Genomic DNA, 14725 nt, shown 5'->3' on the forward strand with positions numbered 1-14725 from the left:
CTTTTTTAACCTCTGTTTTTTCATATTCTATTGCATAGGGGAGGGACTCTAGTTTCAAACAATTCAGCAGCTGTACAACTAGCTTGGGAGACTGAAACCCATTTTACATTTTCAGCTTGTTAGAATGCATTATATTTTTAACATGAGAAATCAAAACTTCATACAACTTTCTGTGTCTTTCCCTTGAGGGATGTGCACATACTGTAACAATGTCAGCCAATGTATGACTTGTCCTATTTGATGTTGTCTCATGTAATAATGTTTCTACACCAGAAATCCTGGAGTTCTGTAAAACAAAAGAGATTAGACCATTTTCCTATTACTTGACGCCAAATCAGACAAGCTAAATACCAACAACTGAGGGAACTGTGTAGTCACCGCATTTGCTAATACTTAAACATCTGTATCCAAAATGCTAAATGCATCATAAATACAAGATTTCCTCATATTAGACAATACTTGATTGTCTACAAAATTATCCTTATACTGCCATGTGCACATAAAGCATGATGTAGCCATTTCTTCCCCTCTGTGACACACCTGTGTTATTCAACTTCCTCGACGGACACCATGTTGGGTTTGCAAGAATTCTTAAAATATTTTTTTTAGGAATTTGCCTCCCTGACTTCGACATAATACTGATCATTTAATTTTAAGGATTATGTCCCAAGAAAAGCCCATATTACAAGATATTTGTGGCCATTCACCCTTTCACTGGAGTCATAAACCTACTGAATAGTGCTTCACAGCGATTGTGATAACAATATCATTCACAAATGAAAGGGCAGCTGAGTCTGCAATCTCTGGAAACCTGACATTGTTGATTTGTACTGGAACTGGATGCAAGATGGAGTCATAGCTTTTACAAAATGCAATGTAATTTAAACATTGTGCACATATATAAAAATAAGGAGCTAATTACAGTGTAAAAATCAGAAGCTGTCAACTGTAAAAGTAACCAACACTGTTCTGTGATTCTGAAAATAACCACTGATTCTGAATGTTACCTTTCTATGGGAATAAACAAAACAGTGTGAAGAACATAAAAGTCTGTATAATGCCATCTTATGAGGACACTGAGGGTTCTATGGGAAGAAAAAATATTATCCTCCAAATAATTTTCCATTTGTATAGCCTCATTGGGCCACTTCAAGGTAAATACATTAAAAAATAGTAATAACTATGTATATAGTGCTAATGGGACATTAGTACAGCATAAAATATCAAGGTAATATCAAAATGTTTTTTTTTTCTTTAGTGAGCATATTGATCATTTAAATAATGTTCATTTTACATGTATTCTACCTGTGACTGCATGCATGTCCAAGTCACAAAGATTTTCTGTTTCACAACATTTTTTCAGTGCCCCATCATACAAATTTTCTAACACTGCCATTTCTAGGTCCAGACTGTTTCAGAAAAGTGTTTACCAGGAGTTTTTAACATTTTTTCTTGTCCTGCTTTCTCCAAACATCCATACATGCTGTTTTCTTACCATGCCCATTTTATGCCTAGGACTTCCTTATCTGTACTCCTTGTCCTGTACTTTGTGCTGTAACTTTTCTCCATTTAGAGAAAGTGGGAAGAAACAAAAGCTATCACTACAAAATAATTTTATTTTATTCACTACTTGTGTCAATAGCATTCTCTATGTTTGTCAGTTATGCAGTCATGATTTTCTCTTCAATGGTACTTATGTCATCTACTGTCATTCGTTTATATTGTCATTTTAAGTCATGGCAGAACTTGCCTTGTTACCAAATGCATAATGATTCGATGTTACTTGGCAGAACATGCGAGCAATCAGGTAGGCCAGTTCATTCACAGTCCACCTTTGAAGTCCTAAAGGACAACATTAATAGGCGTATGCAACTATAATCAAAAAGGCCAGGTAAGACCTTTCACAGCATCAGAAAACTAAACTGAAAAGGAACAAAGATTAGCCTGAAATAAGATCAATGTTATGGAAGTTGGGTCAAGTATACACAGGACAAGACTGGAAAGAGGTAATGAAAAACATGCAGCATTATGATGGGTTTCATGCCTAAGCCTAGCCCATTCAAATTATTTCAGGCCCTGAAGTAGTAGAAGTGCAAGTAACCAAGACTAGTGGGAACAGATCTGTACAATCAGAACTATAAAGCTAAGTGCGCTAGCATTTGCAAATTAATGAAACAGTTCAGGCAGCATCAAATTAAAAATATATATTGTAAGCCGAACATACATTATTTACTGGAGGAACGGGCTGCTCATTTATGTTTATTCATATTTCCTAGCTCATTCGTTCTTGACATGAATGTCTTGTAATTAAAAAGAAATAACTGCGTGGCTATTTAGTAGAAATCTACTGCAGCTTGCGAAACTGTGACCAGTTTATTTATTTTTCACATACAGAGTTTAATACTTTTTTTCATATAACTAATCAAAGCGTGCCAGCGAACAACAACAGACTGCTGTAGCAAAAGCTGCTGGTCCCTTGTGCCTGGGTGCCATCCTCTTTGCACAGACGTCAACCCTGGTAAATGTATATGCATTGCAGTAATCTCTCCTGCAGAAGGAACAACCATACGGCTATACCGAAAATAAATAAATAAATACGTTCTAAATAAAACTAATCGTTTCCAAACCGCGAGTTTTGTCTTACAATGTGTTAAAACAGTCTTAACAATCTTCAGTAAAATAGGCATCCGCTTATACTGTGGTTTTGTTACACACATCCTTGCCCTTCTTCCACCCGGTTTACGGCTAACCTGGAAAATGCAGACTAGCACACTAGGAGCACTTAGCATAACGGGCATCTTTTAATACATTTCTTTCCTCTCAACAGCACATCTTTGGTTTTGCTTCGGATTTTGGGTGTTTTCCCTCAAAAATGGGATTTTTTTGTGGCAAGCGACAATTACTTCTAAGCCTTCAGAAAATGTATGTTAATACATGCTATTTAATTCCAACAGTGTCGAAAGTGAACAATACTGATAATTAAAATGAGCCCCTGGGTATGGGCCTCTGCTCCTCATTATTTTGGACTGTATTTTGAATAAAAAGGTTCAAACCTATTCCTACAAAAATAAGACGTTTCTGTTCACATGTACTGTGCGGTCAGAACGTACCCTCTACCGATCAGAAACGTCCTTGTGATAGAACTGCGGTCCACTGCATCCTGCGGAACACAGTTTTATGCAGAAGTTGCAACTTTCCTTTTCTAAAACAAAAATGTATTTACCAAAAATGCAGTGCTTACCATCACGTCAGCATCTGTCATTACGGTAGTCACACCTTGGTGGTGGTCTCTAGTCTGTCCTTAGTAAGCCCTTTCCTTCTGCTTCAACCTGGCTGCATCATCGTGCGGAAAGTGGGGGGTGGGGTGGTTGAGTGGTCCTTCTGCGTTGCATCAGTAGAAGAAAGAATAAAATAATGCTGCGAAGAGGGATTTATGGTGCGAATGTTTGGAATATACCATTCAACACTAACTGAGGGGCACTGTGCCTAGCATTTTAAATACATGTCCGGTTTACAGAGAGTTGAAAATTTTGATAATTAAAGCCACAACTGTTACAGTAATTCACAATGTCATGCTCTATGGTTGTGATGCACAAACCGAGCTCACTCACAGTCATTTCTGACGTGCATTCTATTGCTTGGCTGTCTTCGGGTTAACTTCGCCCACCAGACTGCTGAAAAATAAGGTGCATGTATAGAAATTTATCATCAACACACTCATTACCACCACAGCTAAGAATTATATAATGACTTTTGTTTTCATCCACTTGGTGAGAAAAAAAAACGGCAAGGCGGAGTTTTGGAAGCACAGCTCCTAACTTCTTTGCGTAAAAATCAAGGACAAAGTCACTAATAATTTGAAGGGGTCAAAGGCCCAAATCAGTCAGCGACAATTTTCACTTCTGAAATATTACCCTAATACAGTTTAAAAAATGCTAATAAAACAACATGTTTTGCACCCCTATGCATTCTCTGAACAATAGAAAGTACTTAACATAACAGCAGATGTTGGAAATGGGAATGGTCACTGCTGCAGTATACTTAACTATATGAGTTATGTTCTGCCAAGGGCATAACAGACCACCACCTTCCAAAGCTTAACGGAACCTTCCACATTCCTAAATCTTTAGTCTGCTGGAGCTGAGCTGACTAAAAGTTACGTTTGGGTGCCAAGCCCTTCCTTCAGAGTTTTCATGACAAAAGAGAGAGGGAGACTAAAGCCCTGAGATGGACAATACTTAATCACTAACCAACAAGTGGATGTGGGTATATCAAGGATTTACCCACGGCTGGTGTGTTTTGATCATGAGGGCAAAGCCCAAGTGATTAAATAAAGCCAGCTGTCAATAGATCCTCATATACCCACATCAACGAGTCAGTTATTCTATTATACAATGACATTATTTAAGAAAGAAATTGCTAACTTTTCTTAAATAATGTCTTTGTATAATGACGCGGTAGTATTACTCTTCATTGTGTCTTAATTCTTCCGTGTTTGTTGATGTACTGTGCACATAGTCTCAACCTCTTAAGCGGCCAATGGTTGACAAATGGTCAAAATGTGGAACACCCTATTTTCGCACTGTGTGAAATGTGACATTGGCATGAAGCATGGTAGAACATCTGTAAAATTCAATAAGACACACTTCTCAGATCTAAAACCTTTATTTTATAAACTGCAATACTGTAACTACACTATAAGTAATTGAAACAGCACTTTATAAAAATAAAAATCACATTTACTACATTTTCTCAGCCATATTACAGGTCACACAAATGTTTAGTTAGACCAAGTTAAACAGCACCATGTCATATGTCAGATGTAGACTTATTGTATGCTGCTGTGGCTTTCTTGGCAGCCTCTAAAAATGTTTTGGCAGCTTAACATCACAGCAGTCCAGTTCTTCGTTCATTTTAACTGCCAAGAGTTCAATGTTTTTACACTTAGAGACTGATGCAGTTCAGTTTTCACTTTCCGCACCATGCTAAATGCTCTTTCAGCTTGTGCATTTGACTGTGGCAAGCAAATTAGACTCATCATCAGCTGCTTAAAGAGCGGCAGTTTCCCTTCTGTGCAAAGGTCCCTCAGAAGCTGTGCTCAGTACTTTGACACACATGAGTGGGACCCCTCTAATGGGCCTGTCAGATTCCGTGTCCTCGATCTGATATTGGGTAAACTCAGCAATTAATTGTTCAGCCTCAAGATCATTTTCACACACACCCAGACGGAAACCAACATCCCTACCAAGTCCCGAAAAAATGTCCAATTTTTTGGCTGGGTTAATAAGTAATGCAGCATCTTTCAGTAAGGGATCCTGCATGGGAAACTTTTTCAGCATTTTCTGCAGCACTGCAGCATAAAAAGCTGTAACTTTTTATAAAAGTTGAATTCAAGGACTGTGCCGGCAATATCCTCCTCATGGTTGTTCATGTACAGTACTGCTTGGCTTCATAGCCAATATGAAGTTCACTATTTGGCAGAACACAGCTGCCTTCAGTCAACACTGATACATCAATGTGTTTTATTAGTCTGACAGCAGCTGCAGGTCTGAGGAGTCTGCCAGCATACTGCTGCAGGAGTTTATGCACAGTGGCATGCAGTGTCAGAAACTGACTTTCTCGGCTCTGAAGCTGGATGTTGAACTCCAATAAAGGTTCCAGTGCATACTTAAGAAACATAAAAATCATATGCACTTTATGACTGCAGGTTTTTAGAAATTAAGTCAATCTTAGCAGACCTTGGCTCTGCAGACAGAAAATACGAATTTAGAGCTGGCCACATGTCCAGGGTTCTGTTACTTACCTTACCAAGACTGAGCCATCTAGTAGGTGCATGTCTACTGATCTTGAGGGGGGTCAGTATCTGTGAACAAAGCAAATTCTTGCTGTTTTTGTTGTCTTTGTGCACTGGAACTGAAATGGCAGTACACATCTGATATAAGTTCTTCAACTGGTGAATGTAGTGCTTTTACAGCAGCATTACTGCAGAGATCTGCCAAGTGGCAGAGACACCCCATGTTTATAATTGTGGGCTTTACCTCCTTTAAACGAGACAGCACAGAATTGTGTTTTCCAATCATTGAGGCAGCATTGCCTGAAGAAAAGCCCACAATGTTGGAAATTGGAATGTAAAATTTTCTCAGACTGGACATTAAAGCATCAAACATTGCTTGTCCATTTCCTGACACACATTCTGGAATATGAAGGAACCTTATCACATTTTTTCTTGCCTTTTCATCAAGGTATCCAACAAGGATCACTAACAGTTTGTCATCTCCCATGTCTGTGTTTTGGTCCCTATACACACAGAATGGTGATTTCTGGCAGGCTGCTGCAGCATCATTCTGGTAATGAGGCCCCAGAACATCCTGTGCAATGCAAGCTGCCTTCGTTGCTCCACATGTAATTTTCCGTAGAACATCTTGATCCTCTCCACGCTTCTTCATAAATTTTAGGATGTGTTCTCCTGCTGCAAATGATAAGTCGTGTTTAGCAAGGAGAGACACAAAACCAACCTCTGCCTCAAAAACTTTTGTACTTGCTAAACTCTGAAGTCCAAAGAAATCCACCATAGATCTTCCAGCTGCATGCTTGCAATTCTGCCTGTGCTTCTCACTGTTGGCATGTCGTTGCAGATCATGTCGGCCCCCATGATGGATTGTGAAATCCGTGTTACAAGTCTTGCAGAAGGCATATTTCACTCCGCGCCTACTCATAGAAAGCCAGTCAAAGGAACTTGCCCAACTTGGCTGAAAAATTGTGTATCTTCTCTTCTTTGGGGTACTATCTGTACCTACATCCCTGTCCTCATTGTAATCTGGGCAGTCTGTACCTAGCAGGTTTGTAAAACAGTGGTGTTAAACAATGACAAAGAAATGGAGCTACAGTGCAGAAAGGAAAATTAGAAAAGCTCCTCAAAAGCAAAGATATGAGATGACAGGGCCACAGCCTACCCACATCACTGGAAGTTTCCTGACTTTGCACCATCTTCTCTTGCTCATCTGTGCTCCTTTTGTTTACTATAAAGGCCTGCATGATCAGATTATTCACTTCCTTGCTTTGACTATGACACTTTCAATCCTCTGGTGCTCATTTGCCCACCTAACCAGTGTTATAGAAGGGAAGAGTGACTTTCATGACATTCAGTACTCTCAAAACACCCTTGATTATATCTCAAAATCCATGCCAAGGATAAACACATCACCTTAACAAATGCACTTGCAACACACATCATGACAATACTACTTGCATTTTACATTCACCACTTTAGATGTGTTCTACCCCTGTCCTACAGCCAGCTCTGGGCCTGGCAAAGGTGCCTAAAAAAGGTACTTAAAACCAGGGCCCTCTGTACTTTTACAAGAATGTGCCATATCAGACATCATGCCTTGGAACATTTTAAGACCAAAGATTGCAAGATCTGACATCTTTAACCCTGAAAAATAAAACACACTAAGCAGAAGCATACAAACATATCAAAACATTTGTAAATCCTAATACCCTACCTTGAAATCCAAATAACACACTAATGGCAAAAAAAATCTGTTCCAAAATATACAAATGCTGTAGTGATTCTGGCATGAATGCGCTTAGTTTCCAGTTGTGGAAACACTACTGGAAAAATGCCACTGAGTAAAGAAACCAGAGCAGAATGAGGGGAAAAAACCAGACCTGACAATATTGCTATAAACCTGAGGCACTGACAAGAGAATGCAAATTAAAATATTTTCTGAAGTTTACAACTTTGTAGTCAAGTGACATGCATGACATTTCAGACACCAGCTCAGCTCAACGAATCTGGGACATACCTAGAAATAATTAGGTGCAAGGAGAGACAAATTACTGAAAACTGAAACAATAGAGAATACTAATAAATGCTTTGAAACAAGGGTATAATTTTAATTCCTGTTTAGTGCCCATCTCAACAAATCCCAAAATAATCAGGGATAGACACTTAAATGCATGGGCATTAATGCTATTCTAGTCTGCCAATATACTACTGAACAACCTAGCTCAAATTCACAGTTCCTACCATGTTATACCACCTCTTTCAGAAAAAGAAGAAAACTTTATAATGGACAAATTACTGTCAACACATCATGATTAAGTTAACAGAAATCATTGCAGGACTTAAAATTACAAAAATTGCCATTTTCCAACATGTTGTCAACCAGCAGTGCAATACAGTCACTTACGCATTTTCCTTGAGCAGTTCAGTGTCTTGCCATTATGAAAACATAGTAAAGTTACACTCTAAAGTTCTACTAGAAAATAAATCAGGATACCTTAAAGCGCCTCACTATAAACAACTCACTTTTGACATCCATTCTGACATACCTCTCAACTTCTTAGTGCAAGAAATCTGGACAAAGCCCAATGTAATAGGGGGACAAGCAGCACAAAATTAGAGACACTTTAAATATTGCTCTTATAAACTTAGAAAGTTGCTAGAATAACAGGATCTGTCTTAGCATACAGTTTCTCCAAAAAAAAAAAAGACAATTACTTTCAGAGACGTACTAGGGGGACACGCAGCAGAAATATACAGACACTAAATATTGCTGTTATAAACTTAGAAAGTTGCTAGAATAACAGGACCTGTCTTGGCATTCAGTTTCTCCAAAAAAAAAAAAAGGCAATTACTTTCAGAGACGTACTAGGGGTACAAGCAGCAGAAACATAGAGATACTTTAAATACTGCACTTATAAACTTAGAAAGTTGCTAGAACAACAGGACCTGTCTTGGCATTCAGTTTCTCCAAAAAAAAAAAAAAAAGGCAATTACTTTCAAACATACTAGGGGGACAAGCAGCAGAAACGGACACTTTAAATACTGCTGTTTTAAACTTAGAAAGTTGCTAGAATAACAGGATCTGTGTTGGCATACAATTGCTTAATTACTATCTATCACACTTCAGAGACATACTAGGGACAAGCAGCACAAATATACTGACACTAAATATTACTTACACACTTAGAAAGTTTCCAGAATAACAGGATCTGTGCTAGCATACCACTTCTAAAGGGAAATACTTGCAACCATTACAGCTAAAACACTTACCTCTGCCTATATACATAGCACCAGCTCAGTACAATCCAATGACTCCAGCACAAATAATCCACCACGGCACAAACTGACTATGATGATCCTCTCAGTTGTCCAGCAGCAGACAGCAAAATAAAACCTCAGCCTTCTGACACAGCAAACTGACTACTCCCCTGGCAGGCAGGCTAGCTTCCAACTTTCAAGTCCCGTCTCCCCCGATGTCTTTGATCTGCAGCTGGTTCTTCCTTCTTCCAGGTGTTCTTTCCCAGTTGATAAGAACCTAAAAAGTAAAATCCCTGATTCCTGGAAGCCTTTTTCAAACCATTATTTTGGCACAAAATGGCTTCCCGGAACATGATCGGCCTGTATTTGGGAGCTCTCATTGGCTCTCATCCTCCTGAGACTCTCTACTTGATTAGCTCATAGACCGAGTTTGTGATTGGCTGTAAATGCAGTCTACGAGCCAATCAAAAAATGCAGAGCACAGTCAATGCTGTGTAATGCGGAAGGGCAGCAGAGCTATGCATTGGTTTGTATAATGCTATGCCGATTGGCAGTAATTGCGGTACACAAACCAATCAGAATCCTTGTAGCGGAGCCACAGCTGTTCAATGCAGAACAGTAGGTTCACTCATCATTAAATGCGGAGCGTTCCGCATAATCCAGAGCACTTGGATGCTTAGACTGTGCATGCTTACGGGATTTACATTCCCCATGCTTGCACAGCACATCATTGTTGTTGAAAACAAGCAACAGAGAAAGGAAGATCGGCATTGCTTTTTTTTTTTTTTTTTGTTTAAGTATAAAAATCTGGACAGTTTAGCAGTACGAGAGAGAGACTGCAAAAATACAAAGAAAAATCAAGTATATTTCTTTAGTTTTGTATAATATACCTAATTTAACTTGCATTTGTTCTGCCCTCCATACATACTTCTCAGCCTCTTAGTTCAAGAAATGTGGATAAAGCCTTAAATAACACGGGACAAAAGCCCCAAAATAGGGCCCGATTGTAAATATTGCTCGGAAACTTAGTTACTAGAATAACAAGATTTGTGCTGTAGTGCATTGTCTGAAGGATATGAATTCTGAAACTGAAATGTATGTCATTATTTAGTGATTTCACTCCTCAGTGATTAGTTGGAAAAAACACAAATTTTATGACAGGCAGACCGAAAATATGAGGCAAAAATCTGAACATTCTGTGAAAATATGGACAGTTGAGAAATATGCCTCCATAGCATATACTAAAAGATGAAAGTCGGGTCTCACTTCAGCGACCGGACTTTTTTCTATTGATATTTGCTTAATTTACAACTGACATGCTGGTTGGGCTGACCAATCAATATGCATGCTTTTGAATAGTAATGAGCTATTGTTATGTAATAGGAAAATAATAAATGTCAACACCCTGGCATAAAAATATACAAAAAAATGAGGAGGATGGGGAGGGAGAGGGAGTGGCTACTGCAGCAAGGATCAATGATTATCTACTGTCATGGTAAGTTTCCTTACACAACTGTACTATTTGATAACTGCTGCAGTAGCCTGCTGCCTAAACTATACGTGTAGATTACCATTGCTTAGACAGACTGAGTGGAGGAAGGATGAGACTTCAGGAGACCAGCAAAAAAGGTCCTAGCAAAGTGTGACCTAGACCTGGAGAAAGAATCTAATTTACAGTGCTCTGTAACAGTATGTACAGAGGACCAGGTTGCTGATTCTAGAATACTTGTAGAATCCAAACCTTTTCAGAAAGGCACAGAAGACACCAAGGCCCTGGTAGAATAAGCCTTGACCCTGCCTGGAATAGTTTTGTTGTGGTGGGAGGAACAAAAAATAATAATATCAGATAAATGTTTGTAAACAGTCTGTTATGACACTGATTGTATTTTCTTCTTACCATCACAAGAAATGAATAACTGATCAGATGTTCTAAAACATTTTCTTCTTTCAAGATAATTTCTGAGTTGTTTGTAAACATTCAAGCTATGATGTAACCTTTCTCCCTCATTTTAAGGTTTTGGATGGAAGACAGGAGCTGGATAACTTAGCTTAAATTAAACTTGAATACCACTTTGGGCATAAAAGAACGATTAATTCTCAAAGAAACAAGATTAGGTGACCCACCTTTAGAGCTTGCAACTCAAATATGCTTTTTGCAGAAGTCAGAGCAATGAGTTGTTGTTGTTGTGTCTTTCGGCTTTTCCCGGTTAGGGGTCGCCACAGCGGAACTCCGGTCCGCTAATGATTGGCAGTAGATTTTTACGTGCCAAGTTGCCAGCTCTGATGCACAACCTTCAATGAAGGTATGCCCATTCATGCATGTTTCCACACAGAAGACGCTTTAGCTGAGAATCAAACAGGACAACGTCTTACTGTGAGGTGACAACGCTACCGCAGCACCCAAAGTCAGAGCAATGAGTAAGACTGTTTTTCATGTCAAGAACTTCAAGTCATTCTGATGAGCTGGTTCAAGTGGAGCAAGAGTTAGTTTTTCTAACACAAAGTTAAGATGTAGAGGAGGAGCCACCTATTTTCTAGGAGTCTTCTTTGTGCAACGCCCCTTTCAAAAACATTTTCACATAAACTTGCATTGAAAGAGGCGGGATCTATAGGCAGACACGCTGAAATGGCCGACAAATGAACCTTGATCAAGAAGTAAGACAGGAAGGAACTTTGATGGAGAAGTAAGACAGACCTTAGGTAGGTAAATCATACAAATAATATATAATAATATATACAAATAATGTATAATGCAGAAACACTATCCCTGAATGAGTGCTAGTTCTTTTGTTGGCAACAACTAGAAAATGTTTTCCATTTGCTAATATCTGATTTTCTACATAGCAGGTTTTCTTGTCTCTGCTAGTACTTACTGCACGTCCTCAGAAGACAGGTGCCTAAAAGGAGTTAACATCCTATCATCCAGGCAGTCAGTTGCAGTTGTTGTGGTTGAGATGTTTTAGACACCTGTGATCTTATATGAGTAAACCCAAGCCTACTCAGCTTGTCTGACACACTTTTGCTTTCATGGAATGTAAGATGCCTGCAGAGTGAAATTGTGCTGAAAATCTATAACCCAGGCTATGATGGCTAGTCTGCACAAAGGGAAAGATCTGGTTACCGCTTGCTTGTTTATGTATCACATGACTGTGGTGCTTTCTATAAACACTTGTAGAGGTCCCAAGGACCACAGATGATTTAGAGACTTGAGAGCATTTATGAGAGCTAACATTTCCTTTATATTGATTGTTTTACTCTGTCTCTTTTGTTACAAAACCCTGCACAAAAGTGTGCCCACAGACACTGCTCCCCAAACAAAGCCTGATGTGTCTGTTGTGACCGACTGCACTGGAGGAGGAGAGGAAAATGGAAAATCTGGATTCTAAGAGATTTCCCCTTTACAAAAGTCCTTGAATTGGAATTGGAATTTGAAAAGTTAAAGGATGCTGGCACTGTGACCACGGAGATTTCAAATACCATTGTAACGTTCTCATATGGATTCTTGCAAGAGGTATCATGACTATCATGGATGCCATGATGCCCAGTATCCTGGGGAATTCCTTTGCTGAGATGGAAGTCTGAGTGGAAAACTTCAGCAATAGATTTATTTTTTCCTGTGGAAGAAAAGTTCTTTGAACTGAAGTGTCCAATGGATACCCCAGAAACAACAATTCTATGAGAAGGCGTCAGAAAAGACTTCTGAATATTCTCTTGGAATGAAAACACAAAAGAAGCAAAAAGTAAAATAATGAACCCACCAAAGCTGGATTTCCACCAAGAATCCACATCACCATAGGGTATAATAGCCAATGACTTTTTGCCTTCTGAGGAATATTTAAACACCAAAACAGTCACCCTATTTAAACACCAAGTGCTATTTCAAATACACAGTTATTCAATTAACCATGATTATCTCATCACATTTAAAGAAACAAATACCCCACACACACATATCCTAAACATTTTCCTTATACTCGATTCTTTTAGATAACACAAATATTTCATTTTATACTACACATTATACATATAACAAAAGTTACCTACAATATTTTTTAATTTTATTATTTTACTAAATTCTTAAATACAAACTACCTAAAATTCCTTTTTATAAAGTTAAATTACTATCAATATTCATTACCCTGGGATAAAGTATTCTAAAATTTATGATTATTCTGCAGTCCAACTTATTCAACTCATCCTTAAAATTACCCCCATACTTCAAAATAGGACGTGTCAGCATCCTCTGCTACTTGTATGACTTATATGTACCAGCTCTGCGGTTGCACTAACAGAGAAATGGAGTTCAAAGATTATTTATATGACCATTCTCCTCCATCCAAAATAGCTCTGTTTAGTTTTTACCTCTTATTCTTGATGAATGGAACACTCACTGAGGGAACTTGACTAGCTGCTTCTCTATGACTTTTTCCTTGATGCTATGTACACCACCTAAAGTTTGTTTACCCAAATATATTAAAACTCCAGGGTCCTGCTTTTGAACCCCTAAAGGTTGAGGCATATTTTTCCAGAACATGCAACTGTCTGGGGATCCTCCCCATGCCGAAAAAAAAGGCATTTTGAGTTCTGTCTCACCACCCTATCGCTGGATCCACATTCTTCTTGTTCTTTTTGTACTGCAGATGAAATACTTCATCTATGGCTTCTGCACTCCTTTTAACATAAACACACACTCCTATTGCTTTTGTTTCTGATGCCAAAATCACTGCATTATCAACAAATGACACTGTCATTCTTCAGAAACTATTTCTGTTTGCTTCATTCCTATAGTATTGACCTCCTTCAACAACATGTCCTCACCAACAAGTTTTATTTGTTAACTCCAAAGCCTTTCACACTGGCTCTTCTGTGGTTTGGGACCTTCTGCCATTTTAACAGAATGTCATTTGCTCAAACTAATGCTATTGACTTCATAACTTCCACTTCAACAGTATCTTGTTCTTCTATCTCCAGACCGTTCAACAGTATCTTGTTCTTCCATCTCCAGACTGTTCAACAGTATCTTGTTCTTCCATCTCCAGACCGTTCAACAGTATCTTGTTCTTCCATCTCCAAACCATCCTCCTCTTTGCATACTGCATCAGTCTTTACTACTGTCAATGGAAAGCAACACTGCCACGTGATTCTGAGTAAGGGAATGTCCTGTGCCACGGCTTAAGTTCACCCTTTCTGTAAAAATACCCTCTTAAGTGCCTCATGAAAGCAGGTCACAGACCTAATGGAATTAATTTGTTCAGCAAATGTAAACAAAATACCAGTGAAGAGAGCTTTCCATGTTGTTCATATGACCTTGCTAAAAGATATTTTACATTAGTGACACATAGTGAGTGGTTCCTCTGTGGGGCCATTGCTATCTAAAAGAACAATATCATTTGTTTTTATTCCAGCAGTTTGTGTTTGCCATGCCTTATTTGGTCTTCTGACCATATGATGTGTTTTACTAGTAAGTGGTATTTTTGTGAAATAACAGAATTTTATTTATTTTTATTTTATTTATCATTTGTTGACCGGGAAAGTCCGACTAGGTTCCACAGAGCCTGTTTTCAGCGGAGGCCTGAGGAGAAATGCTCCAGATGCATGTGTTTGGAATGTGGGAGGAAACCGGAGTACCTGGAGGAAACCCACGCGAACACAGGGAGAACGTGCAAACTCCACACA

The 14725-nt window shown here is 38.7% G+C and overlaps 1 long non-coding RNA gene across 1 annotated transcript in view; it reads right to left on the reverse strand.

Annotated features, from left to right (window-relative positions):
* Positions 1-3458, reverse strand: part of LOC122791347 — a 168504-nt gene extending 165046 nt beyond the window's left edge. Inside the window, exon 1 of the long non-coding RNA XR_006363143.1 lies at positions 3242-3458. This is a non-coding gene — a long non-coding RNA (uncharacterized LOC122791347). The remainder of the gene's footprint in view (positions 1-3241) is intronic.
* Positions 3459-14725: the final 11267 nt, after the last annotated feature.

Source organism: Protopterus annectens, chromosome 17.part0, assembly GCF_019279795.1.
Source record: "Protopterus annectens isolate FY-2018-M chromosome 17.part0, PAN1.0, whole genome shotgun sequence".
NCBI classification, from domain to species: domain Eukaryota; kingdom Metazoa; phylum Chordata; order Ceratodontiformes; family Protopteridae; genus Protopterus; species Protopterus annectens.